We start from the raw sequence: 17148 nt of genomic DNA, 5'->3' as shown, positions 1-17148 counted from the left end.
CAGTAGGTTGGATGAAGCAAAGTACTGAATCAGTGATTTGGAAGAGAAGGTAGCAGAAAGTACCCAATCCGACCAAAAACACCACTTTTAAAAAATGAGGATAGTTAAGGAAGCCCTGGGTAATGTGAAGCATAACAACATCCACATTATAGGGGTACCAGAAGGAGAAGAGAGAAAGAAAGGGGTTGAGAACCTATTTGAAGAAATAATGATTTCCCTCACTAGTGTGGCTCACTAGATTGGAGCATTGTCCTGTACAGCAAAAGGTTGTGGGTTTGATTCCTGGTCAAGACACATAACAAGGTTGCAGGTTGATCTCCAGTTGGGGCACATATGGGAAGGCAGCCAACCAATGATTCTCTCTCACATCATTGTTTCTCTCTCTCTCTCTCTCTCTCTTCTCTTTTCCTCTCTCTAAAATGAATAAGCATGTCCTTAGATAAGGTTTTTTTAAAAAATTTTTTTTTGCATTTTTATCTTCAGATAGAGCGGGAGGGAGAGAGGGAGAAAGAAAGAGAGAGAAACATCGATGTAAAAGAGACACATTGAGTGATTGCCACCCACACAACACCAACTGGTACAGGGGACAAATTGCAATGGAGGTACATGCCCTTAGCAGAAACTAAACTTGGGACTCTGGTCTGCATGCCGATGCTCTAACTGCTGAGCCAAACCAGCCAGGGCTAGATTATTTTTTAAAAAAGAAAGAATGACTGAAAACTTCCCTAATCTGGTGAAGAAAAAAGACACACTAGTTTAGGAAGCACAGAGAGTCCCAAACAAGGTGAACCCAAAGAGGCCCACACCAAGGCACATCATAATTAAAATGTCAAAAGTTAAATACAAAGAGCGAATCTTAAAAGCAGCAAGGGAAAGACAACTAGTTACCTATAAGGGAACTCCCATATGACTGTCAGCTGATTTCTCAACAGAAACATTTCAGGCCAGAGGAATTGGCATGAAATATTTAGAGTGATGACCAGCAGGGATCTACAACCAAGACTACTTCACCCAGCAAGGCTATCATTTAAAATTGCAGGAGAAATAAAGAGCTTCCCAGATAAGAAGCCAAAGAACTTTATTACCACCAATTAAGTATTACAAGAAATGTAAAAGGGTCTTCTTTAAAAAGAAAAAGAAGGAAAAAAAAACCCAAAGGAACATAGTTAAAATAATAAAATGGCAATAAATACATACTTATCAATAATCACTTAAATGTAATTGGCTTAAATGCTTCAATCAAAAGTCATAAAGTAGCTGAATAGATAAGAAAATCAGACCCATAAATGTGTTGTCTACAGGAGATCCACCTGAGAACAAAAGATACACATGGACTAAAAGTAAAGGGAAGAAAAAGATATTTCATGCACGGAGAAGTAAAAACAAAACAAAACAAAACAAAAAACAGCTGGGGTGGCAATACTTATTTCACAAAATAGACTTCAAAGAAAGGCAATACCAAGAAACAAAGAAGAACATTGCATAAAGCTAAAAGGATCAACTCAGTAAGAGGATATAAGCCTTGTAAACATTTATGCACTCAACATAGTAGCACCTTAATAAATGAAGCAAATCTTGATGGACATAAAGGGATAGATCGACAGTAACACAATCATAGTAGGGGATTTTAACAACCCATTTCATTAATATCAATGGGTAGATCTATGAGACAGAAAATCAACAAGGAAACAGTGGCCTTAAATGACATACTAGATCACAGGATTTCATTGATATTTTTTAGTATTTCACCCCAAAACAGCAGAAGATACAGTCTTTTCAAGTGCACTTGGAACATATTCTAGGATAGACTACACATTAGGATGCAAATCAAACCTCAATAAATTTAAAAAGATTGAAATCATATCAAGTATCTTCCTGGACCATATGGTATAAAACTTGAAATCAACCACAAGAAAAAAACCTGGCAAATACACAAAGACAGGGGGGCTAAATAACATGTTACTAAACAATTAATGGATTAACAGTGAGATCAAGGAAGAAATCAAAAGATACCTTAAACCAAACAAAAATGAGAACACAGCCCCAAATCTGTGGTACACAGCAAAAGCAGCCCTGAGAGAAAATTCATAGCTTTACAGGCCTACCTCAAAAAATAAGAAAAATATCAAACAAGCAATCTAACTTTACACTTAAAAGAGCTAGAAAAAGAACAATGAACAAAGTGAGTAGAAGGAAGAAAATAATAAAGATCAGAGCAGAGCCCTGGCCGGTTTTGCTCAGTGGTCACAGGTTTGATTCCAATCAAGGGCACGTACCTCAGTTGTGGTTTGTCCCCAGCTGTGTCAGGTCACGCGGGAGGCAACCAGTTGATGTGTTTTTTGCATATTGATGTTTCTCTCTCTCTCCCTTTCTCTCCCTCTCTCTCCCTCCCTCCCACTCTATCTGATGATAAATAGAAAAATATTATTGGGTGAGAATTAAAAAAAACAAGATCAGAGCAGAAATAAACAAAATAGAATCTAAATTAAAAAAACAATACAAAAGATCAATGAAACCAAGAGATTGATGAAGCTTTAACCAGACTTATTAAAAACAAAGAGAGAGGATCCAGATAAATAAAATCACAAAAAGAAAGAGGAGAAGTAACAACTGACATCATAGAACTACAAAGGATTATAAGAAAATAATACAAAAAAAAAAAAAACCTAAAAACTATGTGCCAAAAAATTGGACAATTTAGATGAAATTGATAAATTCGTCAAACCAACAATCTTCCAAAATTGAATCAGGAAGAATCAGAGCATCTAAGTAGACAGATTACAACTAATAAAATGGAAGCAATAATTAAAAGAACAAACAAACAAACAAAACACAAAAAACTCCTAACAAACAAAAGTTTTGGACCAGATATCTTCCCAGGTGAATTTTACCAAACATTCAAAGAACTAACACCTATTCTCCTAAAACTATTCCAAAAAATTCAAGAGCAGGGAAGACTCCCAAACTCTTTTTACAAGGCCAGTATTATCCTAATTCCAAAACCAGATAAAGATACTACAAAGAAAGAAAGTTTTAGGCCAATATCCCTAATGAACACAGATGCGAAAATCTTCACCAGATTTTAGCAAACTGGGTCCAGCAATAAATTAAAAAGATTATACACCATGATAAAGTGGGATTTATTCCTGGGATGCAAGGTTGGTATAATATTTGAAAATCAATAAATGTGATACACCACATAAACAAACTGAAGGATGAAAATTACATGCTCATATCAATAGATACAGAAAAAGCATATGATAAAATCCTGTACCCATTTATGATAAAAACTCTCAGCAAAGTGGAAATAGAGGAAATATGTCCAACATAATAAAGGCCATACATGACAAACCCACACCCAACATCATACTCAATGGGCAAAATCTACAAGTGATTTCCCTTAAGATCAGGCACAGGACAGGGTGACAGGGTGTTTGCTTTCACCGCTCTTATTCAACATAGTACTGGAAGTCATAGCCACAGCAATTAGAAAATATAATGAAATAAACGGCATCCAATTTGAAAAGGAAGAAGTAAAATTGCCATTTTTTGCAGATGACGTGATACTGTATACAGAGAACCCTAAAGATTCCACCAAAAAATGACTAGAAGTAATAAATGAACTCAGTAAAGTAGCAGCATATAAAAGAAATATTCAGAAATCACTTGCATTTCATACACCAATAATGAACTCTCAGAAAGGGAAACTAAGAAAACAATTGTATTTATAATTTATAAAATATTTAGGAATAAATTTAACCAAAGATGTAAAAGACCCGTACTTGGAAAATTATAAGACACCAAATAAAAAAATTGAAGAAGATACAAATAAGTGGAAGCATATACTGTGCTCATGAATAGGAATAATTAACATCATTAAAATCTTCATACTGTCCAAAGCAATCTATATATTTAACACAATTTCTATCAAGATACCAGTGGTGCCCAGCGAGTGTGGCTCAGTGGTTGAGCATTGACCCATGCACCAAGAGGTCGCCGGTTCGATTCCCGGTCAGGGCACATGTCCAGGTTGTGGGCCTGACCCCAGTGGGGGCATGCAGGAGGCGGTCAATTGATGTTCTCTCTCATCAATGTTTCTATCTCTCTCTCCCTCTCCCTTCTCTCTCTCTCTCTCAAATTAATAAAGAAAAAAAAATTGAAAAAAAAAAAAAAGATACCAGTGGTGTGTTTCACAGAACTAGAACAAATATTCCAAAAATTGATATGGAACCACAGAAGACCCTGAATAGCCACAGTAGTACTGAGTAAGAAGAACAAAGTTGGAGAAATCATTCTACCTAATATCAAACTATACTACAGGCCATAGTAATTAAAACAGCATGGTACTGGCATAGAAACAGACATATAGATCAATGGAACAGAACAGAGAGCCTGGAAATAAACTAATAACTTATGGTCAGTTATTATTCAAGAGAAGGCAAAAACATGCAATGCAATAAAGATAGTCTAGTCAATAAATAATGCTGGGAAAATTGGACAGATATTTGAAAAAAAAAAAAGAATCTAGACCACCTTTTTACACTATACACAACAATAAACTCAAAATGGATTAAAGACTTCAATGTAAGACTTGAAACCACAAAAATCCTAGAAGAAAACATAGGTAGCAAGATACTGAACATTTCTAATAGCAATATTTTTTCCTGATATCTCTCCTCAGGCAAGAGAAACAAAAGAAAAAATAAATAAATGGGACTACATCAAACTAAAAAATTTTTGCACAGCAAAGGAAATCATCAACAAAATGAAAAGACAACCCACTGAATGGGAGAACATGTTTGCCAATGATACAAATGATAAGGGGTTGATATCCAAAATCTATAAAAATTTATAAAACAAACATCCCAATTTAAAAAATGGGCAAAGGACCTAAATAGACACTTCTCCAAAGAGAACATACAGATGGCCAATAGGCATATGAAAAGATGCTCAACATCACTAATCATCAGAGAAATGCAAATTAAAACCATAATGAGGTATCTATCACTTCATACCTGTCAGAATGGCTATCATCAATAAATCAGTAAACAACACATGTTGGCAAGCATGTTGAGAAAAGGAAACCCTTGTACACTGTTAGTGGGAATGTAGATTGGTGCAGTCACTGTGGAAAGCAGTATAAAATTACCTCAAAAAATTAAAAATGAAACCGTCTTATGACCCAGTGATTCCACTTCTGGGACTACATCCGAAGAAACCTGAAACACTAATTTGAAAGAATGTATGCACCCCTATATCCATTGCAGCACTATTTATAATAGCCATGATTTGAAAGCAAGTGCCCATCAGTAGATGAGTGGATCAAAGCTTGGTATATTTACATGATAGAATATTACTCGGCCATAAAAATGAAGGAAATCTTACTTTTTGCAACAGCATTTTTAGACCTGGTAAGTATTATGCTAAGTGAAATAAGCCAGTCAGAGAAAGACATGTACCATATGATTTCACTTACATGTGAAATCTAATAAACAAAATAAACTTACAAACAAAATAGAGGCAGAATCATAGATACAGAGAACAGACTGACAGCTGTCGTTGGGTGAAAAATGCAAAGGGACTGAGCGAAACAACAACAAAACTCATAGACACAGACAACAGTATGGTTATTACCTGAGGGAAAGGGGGTGGGGAAGGTACAAGAGGGTGAAGGGGGGATACATGGTGGTAAAAGACTTGACTTGAGGTGGTAAACACACATACAATATACAGATGACGTAGTATAGAATTGTACATGTAAAACATATATACTTTTATTAACCAACGTCACCCCAATAAATTCAATTAAAAAAAAAGCAAAAGACTCTAGAGCGACTGACCAACCTCAGTCAAGTCTCTCCTAAACAAATACCTTGGCGTGAATGGGAAAGAGGTTAATTCATTGGAATAAATTCATGGGATTTTAAGAAAGAAACATCCTGAATTGAGGTGATTAAAACAATACCAACAAATAAAGCACTGAGCTGTGAGGGGACACGTTCTGCATAATTGAATGTGTTTCTGTGGAAAAGATGGGAAAGAGATCTTGCTCGTCTGGTCTCAGACTACGAAACCCTCAAAAGGCCAAGAGACAGAGTCACCAAAGTGAACAATGAAGTTTGAAACATGGTTATATTGTCCACAAGATGGATCTCACAGTCTCTGAGGGATATTTATCAGTTGTGTGGGTGAAAGTTCTGAGGCGCCAGGGATTACATTTATTTTCAGGATTTATAAAGTTAAGTCAGGAAGCTGAATACTAACACTTCCTCACCCATTTATTCATTCATTCATTTAACAAATATTTATTTATAAACACTTACTGGCACTGCCTGTGCCCCCATTGAGCTGTCAACCCAACATTACAAAGGTGAGATCAAAGAAGAAGCTGTGTAGATAGAATAATGGACCCTCCAAAGATGCCTACATCTTAATCTCTGGAACCTGTATGTAAGTGTTACGTGGTCAGAGGAGTGGAGATTAAGGTCTGCAGATGGAAAGTAGGTGACCTTAAAGTAAGACTAGTATCTTGGATTATTTAGGTGGGCCCAGTGTAATCACAAGCCTTCTTTTTTTTTTATCCTCACCTGAAGACATTTTTCCATTTTTTTTTTGTTGTTGTTCAGGTAGAGTGGGGTGGGGAGAGAGAGGAACAGAGAGAGAGAAACATCGATGTGAAAGGGACACATCGAGTGGCTGCCACCCGCACAACCGACCAGGGCCGGGGACAAACTGCAACCGAGGTACATGCCCTTAGCGGGAACCGAACCCGGGTCTCTCAGGACCGCAGGCCGACGCTCTAACCGCTGAGCCAAACCGGCCAGGGCCACAAGCTTTCTTAAAAGATAGAAGAGGGAGGCAGAAGAGTCGATGTCAGAGCGGCGCTGTGTGAGAAAGGGTCAACTGGCCACCGCCAGCTTTGAAGACGGAAGGGAGCATGAGCCACGGAATACAAATGACCTCTAGAGCATGGAAAAGCAGGGGAACAGATTCTCCCACAGATCCTCTAGAAAGAATGCTGTCCTGCTGGTGCCTTGATGTCAGCCCAGTGAGATCCATGCCGGACATCTGACCTCCAGAACACAAGATAATAAATTTGTGTTATTTTGAGCCACTGTTTGTAGCAATGTGGTGCGGTGACCACAGGAAACTAATACAGATGCTAAGGCAGTGGGACAGGGAGGCTCAGCAAAATAACAACAGTGAAGGGAGCAGGAATGTCGTAGGAGAAGCCAATGTTTCTCCTGGGAAGGACAATTCACTGGCAACTTTCATTTTAAATTTCTTAAGAAAAATGTCCTCACTTGTGGTCACCAACCCCAAGTTGACAGATTCCAGAGCTGGTACGGTCTTTTCTCAGGAATATGCTAGCCAACGTTGAAGGCGGCTAGGGTCGTTTTCTTGACACTGCATGAAAAGGTAAGGTGGGTGGGTAGAAAGTAAAGAGGGAAAGGACCTTTTCCCTGTATAATCAAATTACACGGCCTCTGAACTTGCTTAGTCTGCTCTTTCTAAGCCATAGTTCCAGAGCTTTCATACTTGCAGATTGCTAGGGGTGAGACTAGAACAAAAGTTGACTGTTCCTATTATCATTTTGTGTCCTGCTGCGCCCTCACTACTTGGGATTCCAAGACCACCCACTGGGCAGATACTGTACATCCCCTCAGGAAATTCCCCATGCCCATCTTGGAGGGAGGTGCTGCCAGGCTGGTTGTTGCTGCGAATGCCGGTTCTTCCCCGCCCTTTCAATATTCTTGTCACGCTGCTCCTGTGATCACTGCCAATCTGTAGAAAATTACAGGATGGATTTTTGTGAAGGACTGAATCTGCCTAACTTGTTCTTTGTTGTTCATTGTTGGGGAGGAAGGGGGAGTGTGCCTGTTGCACACAATTCCTGTGCGTTTACTGGAGGCTGTTGGGTTAGATTTGTCCCCCTGGCTCACCATTCTGGCGCTGCTAGGCATGCGCTGTGGGGCCGAGCATGGAAAGATTGTTTCTGTTCAGATTTGGAAATTTATTTTCTGCTTGAAAATTATTTTTTACAATGTCTCTCTCTCTCTCTCTCTCTCTCTCTCTCTCTCTCACATACACACACACACACACACTTTTCCATTGCCAAGTTCAGGGCTAGGATAAGTCTACTTTATTTTGGTTCCTGATCATCACCCAGTCACTGTGTTCTGCTAAACAAAATAAATTATTAGAGGGAGACACAGAACCCATGTCTGTGTTTTAACAGAGCATGGTTTCCTCATCTTGGCTCTACTGACATTTTGGGCTGAGTAATTACTTATTTGGGGCTGTCCTGAGAATTGTAGGATGTTTAAGCAGTATCCTCAGCCTCTACCCTCTAGATACCGGTAGCAACACATTGTGGCAATAAAAAATGTCTCCAGATATTGCCAAGTGCTCCCCGAGGGGCAAAATCGCTTCTAGGTGAGAACCACTGGAGCGGTAGAGAGATCATACACACCCAACTCCAGCAACTTGTTAAGACAGCCTCAAAAGTAGTGAACAGGCTCAGCTGTTCACCCAGCTGTGTGGACCACCTGTGGCCAATTACTTTGACAAGATTATTAAGTTACAGGCTTGGGCATGCTGCCTCAGCTATAGGCAACTCTATGCACTCTGTGGGCTGGCTCCACTGGTGCGATTGGGTTACACACATTCCACTTTGCTTTGCTCTTTAACTGCTTGAAGGCAGCTCAGTTACTTGCTAACTAACAGTGATGACAATTTGAACCAGCCTATGAACCCAAGGTGGTTAAATGAGTTAAATAGGAACAACCATAATCACTTTTGACCAAATTATTATTGTCATTGTAGCTGGTGTTACTATTATTATTTTCTTTAAAGTTCCAAAATTTGGGGACTCCCATGAAATTTCATTTTATTTTTCAAGGGATATTTAATAAGGTAGATAACATGCTTTTTTAACATGTATTTTTTTTTAATCACAGAAGTTAAAGCATAACATCCTGTGCATTGGGTGAAAATAGCCTGCTTTATGTGTGTACACTGAGTGCAGTTAAAAAATACTGGAATTATAATTTCAGACTGGAATTTGACTAGGTGCCAGTGTTCTCTCCTTTCTTCTTAGGGGGAAAGAAAATTCCTTTGAAAATCATTTGAAGCTTGGACGAAAATGCTATATTCTTAGGATCACTCTGTGGAGTCTTCGTGATTCAGGGAATACAAGGGAAGCTTCGATTCAACCGTTTTGAGAAGACACTTCAGCTCACATGGTCTCATCAACCAGGAGGATGTTGGTGGCAATCACAGTGTGGGAGTGAAGAAGCTGTTTCTTTACAATTATCCCAGTGCCTACTTCTGCTGCTACCACCTACTCACCTGTGTTCAAGTCCACACCCACAAGTTGACCTGATTACAAATGTTCTTCTTAAACTTTAAATAGTGTTTCCTGAGGATCAGAACCAGAGTGATGAGCAAGAATCTTGTAAATAAGGGGCAAATGAGCCTCAGCAAATGCTTGAACTCCAAGTTGGGCCCTGCCCTTTAAACCGGACTTTTGTTTAATCAGGGCTTCTGCCATTGCCGCGTCCCCTGCACCAGCGCCTGGAACCGCACAGCCACCGTTGATGGCACTTTTAACAGTCCTCACGCCATCTCTTATTGCACCTTTGATTTGAGTGAGTGCGTGCTTATTTGGTCCTTTAACCAATAATGTGACAGAGCAAGAATTGTTACATGTCTCCATAAAAGTGAACTTCTCTTCTCCCAATGTACACTCATGGACAAGTGCTGCATGTCCAAAACAATCAGGATTTAGGTCATTAAAAGAATTTAGAGCTCCCCCACCACAAGCAAGAGTCAGCCTTTCCATATTTGTCCTTTTAGCTCTGTGCTGAGCTACTGTGCCTTCTTTTGCAAGAGCATCTAAGCAAAATGGGTCAACTCCCCCTTGATTTATAACAACAAACCTTTTATCTGAGTCACCATAGACTTTCTTTTTCAGTTCTATTATTTTTTTTAAACTCTATCTGCAATAAATTTACTTTCAGCTCTTGTAAAATAAAAATGCCAGAATTCACTTCTGTTTTTTCATATTCTGATGGCACGTTGTACGTTAGCATGTGTGCATCTTCTACTCTCTTTTTCATGTCAGGATGCCATGCCCATGGTCCAAAATAAGACCTCTGATTAAGCTTGTATTGGTTTCAGCTTTATGCGTCATCTCCATGGTCTCAACCATGAAGAGGTCAATGGGTTCATCTTGTGTTTTAATGGCCAAAGGAAGTCAACTACAGCCTCTGTTAAGGCATCACTAAGTCCAGCATGAACTTGAATATGCAGAGATGTTCTGGTCACACCTATGAGTGTTTCCCTGTCCATCTCTGTACTTGCTCTGACTTGTTCCAAAAACTAAAGTGGCTTTTCTTTTAGAGCTTCAAATCCTTCTGTTATTATTTCGGGAGGAAGACCTTCAGAAATGTAGAGATCCACCTGTTTCTGCAATTCTCCAATGATTAGGACATTGGAGTTGGTACCATCTCCAGTTATCTCATCCTGGCCTTTTGCTGCATTGGCTGCTGGGGAGGCTGTTGGGTGTTAAATTTGCATTTCATAAAGAAGCCCATTGCCATCTTTAGTAAGCTTGATGTCTCCAGCACCAGAAACAAGCATCTTCATGGTGCCTTTAGGCCCCGAGTTGGTCCTCAGCATGTCCTGCAGCCCCCAGGCCACACTGATGTTGACTGCTTGGGCTTGGGCCACCTTGGTTTTGGGGTTCAGGGTCTTCACAGCTGCCATAGCTGAGCCAGCAGAAGAGGAAGAGACCCACTGTGAAGAATGCTCAAAGCTGGCTCAGTGACATAAAATTTCATTGATTTCTTAAATACCTACAGATCTGCCTTTTCACTGGCTGCTAGAGGCCCTGATGGCCTCTTAAATAGAACACATCCAAGTTCCAGTCCCTCATCATTCATCTCCCAAACAGCATTTTTAAAAATGTTCTCATTTCAATCAGTTCTTTCGATTACCTAGCCTTGTAGTGGCACACACATGAGCTGCCTGATTCAGTTACATTCCTTTAAGACTTCCGACATTCAACGATCAGATTACCTTTTATAAATTAAAGGTGGGATCAAAAGCTTTATTCAAAAACATAAAATGTCTCCATTAACTATCAAGTTCAAATTTTGTAGCTCAGCATTTAGAGTTTTTCCAGTATTTACCCTCATCTTGCATTTTCTCCTTTTTCTTTTCCCTTCGTTTCTTCCTTTCCTCCTTTGACCTATTTCTCCAGTGTTATCTTCTAACCAATCATTTCCCAAAATGTTCGTGGTTCATGCAAAGAAGAATCAACAAAGATACTTTTTAACATGCAAATTTCTAGGCCTAGCCCCAGAATTTCCCTGAATATCCCAAAGAACTGAATTAACATTTACTCTTAAGACTCAGCTCAAACTAACTTCTCTCTTTAAAATATTTAGTGCTGTGCCCTGGACAGTTTGGCTCAGTGGTTAGAGTGTTGGTCCGAGGACCGAAGAGTCATGGGTTCGAGTCCAGTCAAGGGCATGTACCTCAGTTGCAGTTCAGTCCCCAGCCCTGGTTGAAGTTATGCAGAAGGCAAGCAATTGATGTTTCTCTTTCTCTCTCTCCCCCTGCCTCCCACTCTGTCTGAAAATAAATGGAAAAGTATCATTAGGTGAGGATTAAAAAAAAAAAAGTAAATAAAACATTTAGTGCTTTTATTCTGGTACTTATCACACTCTAACTTGGAGGAGGAATGAGGGTAGAGAGTGGCTACCATTTTTGTGCCAGGAACTGTCCTAGTCACTTTACATTGATTATTTCCTTACCTCTTTGCAATGTCATTATGCACCTTGCATATGTGGAAACTGATACTTAGAAAGTTTTCTTTATTTGCCCATAATAACACTTAGTAGGAAGAGAAGCTTCACACTCCAAAGTCCACAAAGTCAATACTGAGCTGTGAACTTGCTCAGACTCCACTCAGATATCTCTTCGTATATTATGCGCTTGTCTTACGTCTGCTATTGAGGAAACTGTTTGTGTATAAGTCCTTGAGGAAATGGCTCAGTGGAAGAGAACAGCAGACTTAAAGCCAAACCAGTCTCTGCTTGAATTCCGGCCTTGGCATGTCTCAGTTTCTTCTAGGCCCTAGGGTACGGCCATTTGCTTCCGGTTCAGAACACAGCCAGGTGATGGGGATGAAGGTGAGAAGTACAAAGGACAAGCACCTACTGTCTTTCAAGGAAGGTACCTGGAAACTGTCCTACCCTTCTGCTTGCATCCCACAACCTAGTTGGAAATTGGAGCGTATTTCTTTACCAACATGGCCCTGAGCCCAACTAAAAGTCAGAGAATAAATTTGGAGAGCTTGTTAAGTCATTCGATCATAATGGGCATTTCATTTCATTTCCCTTTTTCCAGTTACAATACCTTGTTCTTTCCTCTGGGCACCATCCTTTCCCATCTCACAATCCATGACCCTTAGGTGAATCTTATTCCAGACTCCAGTGGATGACGACTGCTCCAGGTGGGGCCGGTCGGAGATGGGGATGCGATCTCAGTCAGGCCAAACACGCCCACTTAGACCGACCCTGAGACTTTGCTGAAGGAACTGGCAAGAAGAAGTGCCTTTCCTGCCACAGTCCTGAAGCTATGAGTGGGTATCCTGAAGGTCTGCAGAGCCTAAAGCTATTGCAGAGGGAAGCAGAATTAAAAAGCAAAGAGAGAGCGAGCGAGATGGGCCCTGATGATATCACTTGAGGTCTTGGATCAAGCCCTGCTAAAGGATGGGGTTTACCAGTTTTATTTATATCCAATAAATTTCTTATTTTGCTTGAGCTCTTTGGTGTAGGGTTTTCTGTTCCTCATAGTGAGCTAAATAAACAGAGATCCAATAAATAGTCACTAATAAGATATTCATCTCTGAATTTCTCACCCCAGCACACTTCTTCGGACATAACGGATGCTTCAGAATTAATGATTAGGAGACTAAAAGAAAAAATGAATAAATAAGTGACTGAGACTTAGAGCAACCCCATGAAGGGACAAGAATTTAATTAGATTATTCTATTCTAAATATCTTCTCTGACCAAGTTTACTTTTAGAAGTCGCAATTATAAAGAAAAAAACAAATAGCCCAGATGGCATGGGAGCTTCTCTCAAGACCTTGAAAAGAAACCAAGAAGGGAAGGGCTCCCCAGTTCCGGTCAGGCTTTGCCCATATGTGAAGTAGAACTGTGCCCAAATAGTTTCCAACTAGAATGTTATCTTCACTAATCATCTGCTGCCTGTCTTCCTGGCGATGGAATGCTGTGAGCGCACCCTTTCGGAGTCACCAGATGGTGTCCTCATGGAGACGGACAGTTACTGCTCAGGTCCCCTGTAAGGGGCCAGGGCAAGCATTTCTGCCACAGGCCCTTCAGTGCAGCAAATTATGGAATTAATTCAAGCATTTGTTACTTATACCCACTTTACTTCCAAAACAGATTTGAGTAGGCTTTCAAGAAAAGGCCCATGTATAATAGATTTGTTAGAACCAGGATAAAGTAACAAGTACCAAACAATGAAGGGTGATTATGTCTAGTTACAAACCTTTTTACTGACAACTACATTTATGGGAGCTTACCATGTGCGGGGTTAAGTGCACACACGGTTCTAGGCACTTAACTTATCAATTCACTTCATTCTCGAAGGAAGCTCCTATTATTATGTGCATTTTATGACTAAAAAAAACTGAGTACAGGGGTTGAGTGACCAGTTCATGGTCATATATCAGTGATAGACACACAGCGTGGCTAAGCCAGGATTTGAACCCAGTCTAATTCAGGACATGAGTTAGGCAGAGATAAGGAATGTTGTTTTCGAGTCTGTCAGCCAGGGTTGGAATCACTTCTCTTCCATTTACTAGCTAATGACCTTGGCATGTCACTTAACTTCTTTCAGTGTCAGGTTATTCATCTGTGAAATGGGGGCAATGATACTTGCCTCTTGGGTTTGCAGTGAAGACATAATATGTAAGCTGTGTGTGGTCCAGTGAGTGACTGAGTCAGACACCACGCTGTGCTCTATGTGTGATCCTTTGTTGTTTCCTTCAAATAATATTCCCAAAATGTTTTAATAATCAAATATTAAGTACATGTTAGATTATTAGCTATAGAACCATGACTTAGTTTCTCTTTTCCAATGTCCTTTACAATGGACATCATCCTTCTCTCACCATTTCATTCTGGTGACATTGCTCAGGTTGGACCCCTATGGGAATGACAAAACTATAAAAATTGAGAGGAACATCCCAGGGGCTCAAACTGGACAAAAGTGGCATTGATAGGTGGTGAAATAATAACGTGGATCAGATGGAGTGTCCGTTTTCCTCACTGAGTGTGCAAATCCTCGATAAAGCTCATCAAGTACAAAAGTAGGATTTAGCTGGTACGACCCAGCTCCCCTGCACAGTCTGCTTTTGAAATGAGCTCTTCTTTTTGTTAAGCAAATAAATAATAAACTCCCTATCTGCCTGTCCTCGGAACCATAAGAAAGGAAGAGTGACATTGTCATTCAGGGCTGCTGACACTAGAAAAAATGGGGCACCGAAGCCCACGAGCCAGCGATTATGTGGAGGAGTGGCCCCGTTAGAGAATCACGACAGGATGTCAACACTGGCCTGAAAACTCGGACGTGTTGTTGTGCTGCGAAAAAATACAATGATATCGAAGATGCTTCTGCTTAATTACTTGAAAAGCCTTAAATTGAAGCATTGTGTGTGTGTGTGTATGTGTGTGTGTGCGTTTAAGTTAAATAAACAAAACTAAAGGGGGGTAAAACATTATATACCTTCCAGATGAAATTGTGTTTCTGCAAACCCCAGCTGAGAGCTGTCCATTGAATGCCATTGTGAGCATCGCTGAAAGGTCAAAAGGTCAAACATGAGCACAGGGGCTCAGGATACTGAGCACCTTTCCAGTTTCTTTCTGGGAACTAAATCTTAATTACACATCACAGGCCCCAAGCTCAAATTACACGTTAATTTAATAGAGTGCTTTCTTTTAGGGACTAAAAAAGTAAAAATAATGTCAAAGCTCTGACTTGGTGCTTCTACTGAAGGGAGGAGGCGGAGTCCCCGGGAACCTCCCGGAGGCTCCACAGAACCACTCAGGTCGAGGTGTTAAACGGGTGTTTCACTCGGGGTTTCTCTTCTCTGCTTTTCTTCTTTCATACTTCTCTTCCTTCATTTCACCTTCATCTTCTATCTCTCTCCCGGACTCTCTTCTTCTCTTTCTCCACTTTTCTTTGAGAGAGGGGAAGGGAGAGAGAGAGGAGTGTCGTGTGAGGGGGAAACATTGGTCTGTTGCCTCCCAGGCCCCGGGTTGAACCAGCCACCTGGAACGTGCCCTGACCAGGAACCGAACTGCCACCTTCGGGGGCACGGGACGGCGCTCCAGCCAGCTGAGCCACAACACCAGCCAGGGCCTCCTTCCTTCCTTCTTATGTTCCATTTTTAATCTCTCCTTTTCCTCACTTTTGACTTGCCTCTCATGTGTACTAAGCATCCAGGGAAAGCAGTTAAGACGTCGGGGGAGTAACCCAAGAGCTATGGTCTAAATGTCTGTGTCCCCCTAACCAAGATGCCTGGGGTGGCTGCATTAGAAGGGGGGCCGTGGAGAGGCGATGAGGGTGCAGTTCTCGTGAATGGGATTCATGTTCTTGTAGAGGGGGTTCCGGAGTCTAGCTTGCTCTTCCTCCGCCGTGTGAGGGCACAGCAGATGAGACGTCTGTGACCCCGAGGAGCCTCATTCAGTCTGCCACACCCTGATCTTGGACGTCCAGCCTTCAGGAGGCTGAGAAATAAATGTCCGGTTCAGGAGAGTTAGAGCAGCCCAAATGGACTTAGACACCCAAAACCAACCTGAGACCCAGGTCAGGCTAACCATTTACCGAGTCTGTGTTAAATACAGCCCTTACTAAGCTAACTCCACTAGTGAGACACGCTAGGGCATGTCCCTCAAGGTCAGCGTCTGTGGTGACAAAATAAAACACAATGCGGTATGATTTTATTATATCCGGTGACACACATGAATGACTAGAAAAAAATCCATAAAGCTCTTTTTTCTTTCAAAGCTTTCCAGTTCTTGAAATTAATACAAATTTATTGCAGCTGATGGGTCGGACTCCCAGGTTTTCCAGTGCCTCTAATTCCAAACAGCTCAAGTCAAGTGTACTTGTTAGCAGAGGTAGATTTGACGAGTGCCAAAGGCAGGCAAACCATGTCAAAACTCTGTTTTAGTAAAAGGCCCAAACGCAGCTTGTTCTCTTACCAGGTGGTGTCAATGCACAGGAAAAAGAAGCTGTAGAGAAAACAGGGTGACTTTACAAGCTTGGTCTCACTGTAAAAATCGACCCAGTTCTCCTGGATGTCACTGGTCCCTGCTGAGGACTCACAGGGTCCTGTTAGGAAGGAGCAGACCCCAGCACTGCCTAGAGCTGAGTGATGTGTTTTTACCTGCGGCGTGGGAAGCTGCTGCCAAGGCCTGCTCAGCCTCTGCGAGGGTTTGGAGAGGTATCTTGGGAGAAAGCCATTTTAGAAGGGTTGGGCAAACTTCCGAGGTTGGACTGGCTTGCCAGAATGCTACTCCGATTCATCTTAAAAATAATATTTTGATCCCAGACCATACCATGTTTCTGGTTAAATGTTACACTTAACAAGCGTTATGCAAATTACCATACACAGTCACATACTGTTTGCAGCTGATTCCATTTTTAGCAATGTCAAACGGAAGAAGGAATCTCAGAACAGTGAGTGTATCTGATACGCCTGATGCTGCTCTCAGAAGGTCAGCGCCGCACAAGCCGTCCCCACGGGCCAGCATTCCTGAGAGCTCTTCAAACAGCTCCCTCCGCACGACAGCCCTCCAGGGCCGGCGGAGTCCCCCTCACGGTGCCTGAGCCCCCTCCTCCTGCAGGTCTAGAAGGAAATCTAGATGGTTCAGCATTTTGGCTGGCTTTGTTCCCCATGGACCCTTACATCTGTGATGGGGGCCTGCTAATGTGCTTGTTTCAGCAGTAAAGTTAGAGAAGGGGAAGAAGGTGGCAACTGTGGCTGCAATGTGTGTGTGTGTGTGAGTGTGTATGAGTGTGTGTGTGAGTGTGTGTGTGTGA

General features: G+C 41.2%; 1 pseudogene; it reads right to left on the bottom strand.

The window, feature by feature from the left end:
• Window positions 1-9211: 9211 nt before the first annotated feature.
• LOC118615601 lies at window positions 9212-10770 on the bottom strand (annotated as a pseudogene).
• Between the last annotated feature and the right edge of the window lie 6378 nt (window positions 10771-17148).

Source organism: Molossus molossus, unplaced genomic scaffold (assembly GCF_014108415.1).
Source record: "Molossus molossus isolate mMolMol1 unplaced genomic scaffold, mMolMol1.p scaffold_m16_p_1, whole genome shotgun sequence".
Classification (NCBI taxonomy): domain Eukaryota; kingdom Metazoa; phylum Chordata; class Mammalia; order Chiroptera; family Molossidae; genus Molossus; species Molossus molossus.
This window is presented reverse-complemented; position numbering and strand designations above follow the sequence as displayed.